The sequence below is a fragment of the Desmodus rotundus genome, unplaced genomic scaffold (assembly GCF_022682495.2).
Source record: "Desmodus rotundus isolate HL8 unplaced genomic scaffold, HLdesRot8A.1 manual_scaffold_227, whole genome shotgun sequence".
NCBI lineage: Eukaryota > Metazoa > Chordata > Mammalia > Chiroptera > Phyllostomidae > Desmodus > Desmodus rotundus.
In genome coordinates, this window is record NW_026527288.1 from 28648 (window position 1) to 37368 (window position 8721).

The 8721-nt window shown below is 43.0% G+C and overlaps 1 pseudogene; it reads right to left on the reverse strand.

The window, feature by feature from the left end:
• Nucleotides 1-1624: 1624 nt before the first annotated feature.
• LOC128780075 (U4 spliceosomal RNA) lies at nt 1625-1692 on the reverse strand (annotated as a pseudogene).
• Nucleotides 1693-8721: the final 7029 nt, after the last annotated feature.

The window sequence follows — 8721 nt, forward strand, 5'->3', positions numbered from 1 at the left end:
ACAACACCAGAGGCCTTTTCTCTGCTCACCCAGCCCGATCTCCTCACTAGGAGGGACCCTTTTTCCAATGTGCGTTTCTTTGTTTGCAAATGCAGCCGAGCAGAGAGGAAATGACAGGACCAGACCAGAAAGAGCAGAGAAACGCTGAGCAGCACAGGGTGAGGGGGAACTTGCCCCGGGGCTGCCTCACTTCAGGGCCCCCTCACAACCATGATGCTTTCACAACTAAGCAGCAGCACCACTGGGCTGACCCACAGAGGTGCTGCCTTATGATTCACCTGGAACAACCGAGCTTCCTAACAGCCTTGCTGCGCTCACAACCATTACTTTCAAAACGGAGCTATTTGCACTACATAACGTTTCCTTCTTCCCCACACCCCAACTCCGGAACTCCTGCTGGCATTGAATTGGAGCCAATGACCATCACTTCACAGATGCCAGATGCCACAGACAGACTCAGGACAGAACACAGGCCCTTGGGTCCAAACCTGGACCCCGGAGCAGACCCAGAACCAAAAGCTGAACCCCACACCCCGGCCCCAATCCCAAAACCGTCCCTACAACCCAGGTCAGATCATGGACCCTGAATGCCAGACACTCAACACCAGAGACTGACAGGGAACCCTGGACACCAGGTTCCATACATCAGACCCTAGAGCCAGAGCTGCACCAACATCAACAACAAACACCAACTCAGGACATGGAGCCGCACCATAAGAGACTCCAGATCCCAGACACACAGATTCAGCCTCAGGCCACAGACCCAGGAAACAGAACCCAGATCTGTAACCAGGACCCCACAGCCACACTCCAGGATTACATCTGGACAATGGAGCCCAGTGGCCAGATGCAGGAGCAGAACCGAGTCCTCACAATGTAAACAGAGCCAGAAGCCCATAAAAAACATTCCTGAATCTCTAACTCCAAGCAGCTGGCCTCAGAAACAGGTTTTCATGCCAATGTAAGTATACAAGAGAAGAAAATAACTCCCAGCACTACTAAATTATACCAAGCCCTGCAGAAATAGACCAAAAAGGCTGACAGAGCAAAAAATAATAAGAATGCTTACTTTCGCCAGGAGATGCCCATGATCTCTCAGAGACTACACTTTCCAGAAGTTACTGTCCCGGCCATGAATGTCACATGGCTGGATAACCAAACCTGTGGGGATTAAAAAATTATTTTTTATCATACCTTCTACATTCTCACAGCTAAGATGACAATCAAATCAAATTAATCTGATTAATGGGAGGTATTCAATGTCTAATACATGGACAAGGGGAATTCACATTCAAATGAATACCAAATAAATTGAGGTGATATTGGGTATATAGGGTATTTTGGAATATGGAAGAACAGAGTCTTAGATTTCAATGGTGAAATGGGGGACATGCAGCTAATTTAGGAAAAAAGCCAGCATACCTGGCAGGTTGATTTCTGTTCGGCAACTCCCAAAACTTTAAGACACGAGGAGACGGTAAGAGGGTCAACAAGCTCTTGCTAGGAGTGTCACTGTCTGAAGCTGAGGTGATGGTGCTGAAGCTCTCTTCCTAAACCAAACTGTGGCAACTAAACCTGTTAGGAAGAAATGAGATGACAATCCTAAGTAATTTCTCGGTCTTCCCTTTCTTTTAGCAATAATCGCGCCTCAGATAAACCTCATTGGCTACGATACTGCCACTGCGCAAAGCTCAGCCTTCCCTTCCTTAACAGCCAGTTTAAAATCAACGTGCCAAGTGCAAAATGTTAGCCCTCTTCATTGTCACCTTTGAAACTTCAAATACAAGTTGTATATCCACAAGCTACATTAGAACATTGTGCCATATTTCACTGATATAACCATTCTGTTCTGAGAATAAGTTACTTTACTTAAATTGTTACATCTTCCTTAAGTAAATGGTGACGTACATGTACTCCCCAAATTCACCTCATATTAAACACCTGACTGCTTGCTTACCTGGTGGGGAAACAACCTTTCCTGTGACCTCAACTATCTTTGGGCTGGTCTAATAATCCAACAGGTATGACACAGGTTAGCAAATGAAAATGGCCAAATGTAAGATATGCATAAGCGGGAGAACCTCACTTACAGGAGAGAGTCAGAAACCCCACACACAGAAGAGCATAAATGAGGCAGCGATGATGTGAGGTGCCGTGGTTATTTTCTATGATAAAAATATCTCCTTACATATGTGGGAAAATATTTGTGATATAATACAAGGTGCTGGAACCACTGAACGGGAAAATTATTGGGCCCCCTACATGACATCCTCTACCAAGATCAATTCTTTAATTGATTTTACCATCCACTCATAACTAACATAAAACAGAGCTATCTGAAACATACCAAGAGATCTAAAGTGAAAGAATGGGGAAAATATAGTACACGAACATTAACCAAATCAAAATGATATCACATATAGTAGACTTGGAGGCAAAAAAACCCCAAAACCCCACTACATATAAAAAGGAGTAGTTCATATCAGTAAGTTCAATTTATCAGTTCCTTTCAAATTTTTATTCACTTAATAACATAAATTCAAAATTATATAGAACAGAGCTACAAAGAAAAATAGACTAATAATCATCATAGGAGATTTACCAAAACTCTCTCTGTTTCAGAACCAATGAAGCCCACAAAAATATAGTAAAAAATATTTTTAAAAAAACATGAGAAGCAAATAGCATTCAATGTGCACAAGTACTTCACTACACCCCAAAACTGCAGATTACAGATGCTTTCCAAGTACCATGCAGATGTTTATAAAAACTGACCATATTGTAACATAAAGCAAGTTCCAACAAATTTTAAAGGACTGAAATGTGTTTGTGTGTGTGTGTGTGTATATATATATACACACACACACATATTTCTTGCTCTCACTGCCATTAATCAAGAAATCAGTAATGAGATAACTAGAAAGTACTTACATTCACACATTACGAAATACACTTCTAAATGACCACCCCAAAATAAATCACAATTGGATTTAGAAAATAATTTGCATGGAATGATAGTAAAACCACACACCTGGGTACATCATCATTAAGTTACCCAACATTAACGATAAAGAGATAATCTTAGAAGCAGCAACTGAAAGGAGAGATTTACCTACAAACGGGTGCCCATAATGCTATCAGCTGATTTCTCAAAAGAAACCTTACAGGCAAAAAGGGGCTGGAAAGAAGTATTCAAAGTCATGAAAGGCAAGGACCTCCATCCAAGATGACTCTATCCAGCAAAGCTATCATTTAGAATGGAAGGGCAGATAAAGTGCTCCCCAGATAAGGTTGAGTTGAAGGAGTTCATCACCACCAAGCCCTTATTCTATGAAATGTTAAAAGGACTTATCTAAGAAATTGAAGAACATCCACAACTATGAACAGTGAAATGACAACAAACTCACATCAACAACTGAACCGAAAAGAAAACCAAAACTAAGCAAACAACTAGAACACGAAGAGAATCAGAGAAATGGACTTCACATGGAGGGATTTCAGCGGGGAGGGGAAGAATAGGGGGACGAAGGTACAGAGAAGAAGCAGCATAATTAGTAGGCACAAAATAGATGGCGAGAGATGAAAAAATGGTATAGGAAACAGAGAACTCAAAGAACTTATATGTACAACACATGGACATGAATTAAGGGGAGAGAGGAATGCTGGAGGGTAAGGGGTGCAGGGAGGAGGGGGGAAAAGGGGAGGGAAATTGGGAAAACTAATAGCATAATCAATAACTTTTTTAAAAAAATCAAAGTAAGTGAATGCATAAATGTAAAAAACAAAATAACTCGACAAGACTGATGGCAAAGATGCTCTGTATGAAAACTTGAGAAAGAAATCTTTACCCTTGAATGCACAGGTCAGACACAGAAGCTGGAAATGCACAAGTTTTGCACCTGTGGGAGGAACCTAAAATAGTAAACCAAGTCCAGGCAAAGTGGAGGAAACGAGCCCGTAGATATGTCCTTGGGGGCACGTACATAAAATGAGAGCGCTTGTATTTTACTTTACTTTTTTTTACCTCTCGGTGGACAATTTCAAACAAATTTGACCTCCAGGTTATTTAAAGAACCTCCGATGGAAAAAGAAAATTACAAACGATTTTCAAGCACACTTGGCACTTGTAAAAACCTGCCTCCAATACGCTACAAAGCCAGTTCCAAAAAACGTCACAGAAAATACATTTATTGCTCCCTCGGCCGATATCTGGAGACCAGTCGCAAAGTAACTACACAATCCTGACATTTAGAAGTCTTCAACTGAGCTTCTAAATTACACTACTATGAAAAGTCAAAGGGATTTCCACTGGAATCAACCCCTTTTCCTGCGGACGTGCACTAAGGAGTCATTCCCCAAAACGGCCACAAGACAGTACCAGAAACCGACAGATACAATGCGTATCGCACCAATGCCTTGGCTGAAAGGTTCCTTAGCTGTTTACGGTAAAATGCAATGACGGACACACTTTTCATTTTCCCCCCAAATTAGAACTGCACAACGTCATCGCCATTCCTTTCCACTGCCCTCTGCCATCTTTCAGACAACTTCCCATTCCATCATCCCATAGCACTGTTACCTTTAGCAGCACAGCTCTTCCAGGCGCCTTCTGCAGTCTTCCACAGAACGGAAATTTCTCTCCACTGAGAAATTGGGAATACTGAACTAAACGGCCATGCAAAGGTGCAATTTCTGGTGAGCACTGCTGATGAATCACGGCTGTGCGGCCAGGCTGGAACCGTTTCTCACTGGTCACCAAACAGAAACGTGCGCTCCCACCTCATCCTGAAGCTTCCCCGTCTTCTGCTTCGACTCTGTCAACAGGAAGTGCTTGCAGTTGGTCTTGCAGTGATGGGGCAGCACCTCTTGCAAATTACCCCAAGAAGCACCTCCTACAGAACTCCCTCTGTTATCATCACATAGGCAACATCACCTGCTTCGGATGAAGACCGCCCTGTGGAGGAGTGCTCAATTTAGATACTTTGAGTATGTCACCTGTCTCCCACATGGCATAACCTGGTCTGTCCTCAGTTAAGGTCTGGACTCGATGGCCGTGAACTGCTACTGGTCTGCCATGCCCGTGGGGCACCTCTGTGCGAGAAATCTTAGGCGTGAAACTTCGCAAATCACTTCGACACATTTCATCACCTAAGGGCGCCTTCTCCGTACACACTACAAATCTTTATTTTGGAATTCCAGATGTGCTTTCACCTTTCTTGAAATGACAGAGCCTCATGTGCCAAAACTGTTCCTTATGTTCACCCATCTTCAGGATGAAAATGGCCACAACATCACTCAACGGTTTTGATGAGTTTTTTATTGAAACGCATGCTGGTATGACATCTGTCATGATACACTCTAACAAAACAGTTTCCCATGAAGTTAAAGACAAGTATGCAATCCAGAGTCACATGAAGGGGCAGGACGGCAAAAGCGTGGTGGGTGGCCGTACTTACTGTTGGGCAAACCCGGTATAAAGACAGCTTCAACCAGAATTGCACCATTGAAATCAATTACAGTATGTGTTTTGCTCTCGCAGCACTAAAGCTAGAGATCACTGAAAATGGGTGACTGGAAAGTTCTCCTGCTTGGTACTTCTGAAATAGACTCCTACAGAACCTCCAAAATGAACCACATTGTGAGTTACAAAATGGTTTGAACTGAATGATGCTAAACATACTACATACTTAAACTTGAGAACAAAATCTGCACCCTTAAACACACGTGTTAGGCACAAGACCTCAAATTGTACAAGAGTGGCACTCATTTGAGGAACCGAAAAGAGTAAATGAAGCCAAGACACACTCTAGGAAACAGGCCTCTAGACGTGTCTGGAAGGGCACGTACAGAAAATGACAGCGATTTGATTTGATTTAACCTCCGAGTGGAGATTTTTTAATACATTTTATTTTCCCCTTGTTTAAAGAAGCTGCAACACACAAGACAAATTACAAAAAATTACAAACAACTTAGACCGAGTAAAAACTGGACTCCATCATGCTAAAAGCCAGTTCCAACAAATGTCACATAATACACGTTTAGTGCTCCCTTTGCTCTTAATCTAGAAACCAGTCAGAAAGGAACCTGACAATCCTTACATTTAGATGTCTTGAAATGCACTTGTAATTAACATTGCTGTCAAAAGTCATTGATATTCCACTGGAATCAACCAATTCTCTTGGGGACCTGCACTAAGGTGTCATTCCCCAAAACGGCCATGAGAGGGCAGCAGAGATGCACATTTGGACCACTAGTACTTTGCTCTTTGCCGAAGGGTTCCTTTGGTTTTTACCAGGAGTTGCAAAGACAGGCACATTTTTCATTTTCTACCAACAACATTACTGAACAACGGTTTCACCGTTTTCTTCAACCTCCCTCTGCCATCTTTCAGGCAACTTCACCATTCCGTCTTCCCAAAATATTGTTATCTGTTGGAACAGAGAACTCTTCCAGGTACCTTCTGCAGTCTTCCAGGGAATGGAAACCTTTCTCCATTAAGAGCAATTCAGAAAGCCTGAACTAAACAGCCATGCAAAGTTGCGAGGCCTGCTGAGTACTGAGGACAAGTCACAACTGGGCAGCCAGGCTGGGAACACGTTGGCCTGGTCACCAAAGGGAAACAAAACTCTCACCTCATCCAGAAGCTTCCCTGTCTTCTGCTGACAAACTGCTGGCTCTCCCTGGAGTGTTGCTTTCAGTTGGTCTGATAGGGAGCCATACCTGTTGAAAATAACCCACTGGTTTTCCGCAAGCATGTTCTAATAAAGTACTCCCTCCCGAACCAACCACATACATACTACCACATTCTTTGGACGAATATGGTCCTTTTCTTTTTTTTTAATATCCTTTTTCTTTGTTTTAAGATTGTATTTATTGGTTTTTACAGGGAGGGGTAGGGAGGGAGAGAGAAACATCAATGTGTCATTGCCTCTTGTACATCCACTACTGCGGTCCTGGCCCGAATCAAACCTGACTGGGATGTGTCCTGACTGGGAATCGAACTCTAAACCTTTGGTTTGCACACGGGCACTCAATCCACTGAGCCACACCAGCCAAGGCTGAAGATCCACCTTTGGAGGGGCTGGTGGTGGTTCCCTTCACATGCCCATGACGTCTTCCATTCCACATTATTGTAAAATATCAACAGTTCTTCCTCCTCCTCACAATTTGTCTTGGAAATGAAACATTTTCCTTGTGTTTGATTAGAGAATCTCATGTGGTAATGTGGTCAAGAAGGATTTAATCCCACCTCCACCCACTCTACTTAACTTCTGTGAAACCCAGACTTAAAACAGACTAATGTAACTGCTGATACAAGTGATTTTCCACGCATGATACATAAACTTTGAGTATGTCACCTGAATTCCATGTGCCATAACATGGTCTGTCCTCAGTTCACGTATGCACTGGATGGCTCTCCACTGCAAGTGGTCCACCTTCCCATGCAGCCACTGCACCCGAGAAACCTCCAGCATCAAACTTCCCAATCCACTTCAGACACGTCCCATCAGTCACAGCATCTTCTCCATAAATCTTTTCTTGCCTTACACTCGTGCATGTACCTTTCTTGATATGACCAGCCTAAGTGGCCAACAATGGTGCTTCTGTTCACCCCTGTTCACTGTGAAAAGGGACACACACACAATCACCACTTGTGATGAGTTTCATCACACACTGATATAATAGCTGTCACAATATAGTCTAATAAAACAGTTTTGAATGATGTCAAGAGCAAGTATGGCCGACCAGAGACAGGTGATGCGATGGGGTTGGGGGAGTGGGGTTGCAGGCTGAACTGACTTGTGGCTGAACTGACTTTTTAGCCAAACAGACTTTTGGCCAAATGGACTTTTTCACTGAGCAGACTTTTTGGCTGAAGAGACCTTTTGGCGGACCCGATTTAAGGCAAGGTTCGACCAGCATCACACCCTCAAAATCATATACAGTACATTTTTTACTCCCATAGCATTTGTCCTAGTATACAGAGAGAATAGATGAATAGACAGTTTTGTTGTTCAGGACTTCCAAAATAGACTCCTACAGTAGCTCCAAAATGAACCACCATTTGAATTACATGATAACCTGACCCGAATGATGCTAAAGATGATATTACCAATTCTTGAGAAAAAAATCTTCACCCTTCAATGCACAGGTTAGAAGAAGAAACTGGAGCCCTGGCTGGTGTGGCTCTGTGGATTGAGCGCCAGCCTGCAAACCAAAGGGTCATTGGTTCAATTCCATGTCAGGGCACATGCCTGGGTTGAGGGCCAGGTCTCCAGCTGGGAGCTGAGACAGGCAACCACACATTGAGGGTTTCTCTCCCTCCCTTCCCCTCTCCCTAAAAATAAATAAAATCTTTTTTAAAAAAGAAAGAAACTGGAAATGTACAAGGTTTGCACATGTAGGAAGAACCGAAAATGGAAAAGGAAGTCCAGGCAAAGTTGAGAAAACAAGAGTACATACACTGATAGCGCTGATATTTTACTTTGCTTTTTTTTCTGGACCTCTTGGTGCAATATGATGTATAAATTTTACTCCACGTTGTTTAAGGAAGCTGCAACAAAGCAAACACAAACTAATTTCGAGCACACCTTCAACTTGTCAAAGACTGACGCTGCTACGCTACCGAGCCAGTTCTGAGAAATGTCACATAAAACGTATCAATCGCTCCCTTTGCCCTTAACCTGAAAACCAGTCACAAGGTAACTGGACACACATGGA